Below are 1,573 nucleotides of genomic sequence, written 5' to 3'. Positions count from 1 at the left end.
GGAATGCTGAGGCAGGAAGGGAGTTGTGAGTTCTGAGACCAGCCCGGGCTACAAACTGAGCACAAGACCAGCCTGGACTGCAGAGCAAGACCCTATCTCAAAAAGACAAAACAGGGGCCGGGGAGATGGCTCAGTGGAGTAAGTGCTTCCCTGGCAAGTGCAAGGACCTGAGTTCAATCCCTGGTTCTGGGGAAAAAAAAAAAAAAAAAAAAAAAGACAAAATAAGGGCCAGGGAGATAGCTCAGTAGAATAAACACTTGCTTGGCAAGCACAGGATCCTGGGTTCAACTCCCGGTACTGCAAAAACAAACAAGCAAAGCCAAAAAAAAAAAAAAAACTTTCTTTTTTTTTGTTTCTTTCTTTCTCAGTAGGGAGGACTCAGTCCAGGCCTTCTGCTCTCATTCTGTAATTTTTCATTTTGAGAGTCTGAGTCTTTTTCCATTACTGCGACACAATATCCGACACCAGCAATTTAAAGAAGGGAGGGACTCAGCCCACAGCCCCTGGCTCTGGCACAGCAGATGGCAGGCTGGAAGCAAGGCGCTCCGGGCGCAGCAGGAGGGGGCGGAACCCAGCAAGCCCCGCCCCCTGCCGCGACAGCCAGTGACTTAGGAGTAGTCAGGATCCAGTCACCTTGCAAAAGCCACTCCTGTGAGCTCGCCAGGCTTTGGGGAACATCTGCATACAAACCATTACGATGAATCTAGCTAAATTGTTGAATTGCCCAGGCAGGGCTCAAACTCATGGTCCTTCTGCCTCAGTTTCCCAGACTGGCTTGTAGGCCTGAGCTACTGTATTTACTTCTTTTGTCATTTTGAAATAGGGTTTCAGGATGCAGTTTAGGCTGACCAGGTTGGTCTTTCTTTTTTTTTTTTTGGCAGAACTGGGGACTGAACTCAGGCCCTTGCACTTGCCAGGCAAGCGCTTATTCTGAGCTATCTCACTGGCCCCTGGCCAGGTTGGTCTTAAACCCACAGGAATCTTCCTTGCTCAGTCTCCTGAATGAGATTGTAGGCCTGCAACACCATGCGAGGCCTTTTTTTTTTTTTTTTTTTTTGAGACAGGATATCACTATGTGGTTCAGGCTGGCTCTGAGCTCACTATGTAGTTCAGGCTGAATCTGTAGCAAATCGCCTGCCTCAGCCTCCTGGCCCATGGGATTTAAAAACATGAACCACCATACCCAGGTTTTTACTGTTATTAAGAGTCAGTAAATCTCAATGAAAAGAACATAGGAAAGCTATTATAGGGGGATTTGGTTACATGAAGCCTGGGATGGAATGGTGTGGGGGACCGCTTCCCTGACATGGCTAAGGCCCTGGTTTAGATCCCCAGCATCCTGTGTTCTGGAAGGATTTGAACCCAGCCCCCTCTGCTTCTGAATCCCTTCCCCGTCCCCAGACACAATGAAGCCCAAACCTAACCCTGTTATACTGTCAGCCCAACATGTGAAGCTGCCACCCACAGGGTTCCTTGATCCCACAGGAAAACATGGAGATTTGCCTCCCCATCCACTCTGGAGACTGTAACCTAGCAACCCAGCATCCCTGGATAGCAGCTTCTCACCCACCCA

The sequence above is a fragment of the Octodon degus genome, unplaced genomic scaffold (assembly GCF_000260255.1).
Source record: "Octodon degus isolate 3935 unplaced genomic scaffold, OctDeg1.0 scaffold00064, whole genome shotgun sequence".
Taxonomy (NCBI): domain Eukaryota; kingdom Metazoa; phylum Chordata; class Mammalia; order Rodentia; family Octodontidae; genus Octodon; species Octodon degus.
The sequence above is the reverse complement of the archived record's forward strand: the minus strand, read 5'-3'. Positions refer to the sequence as shown.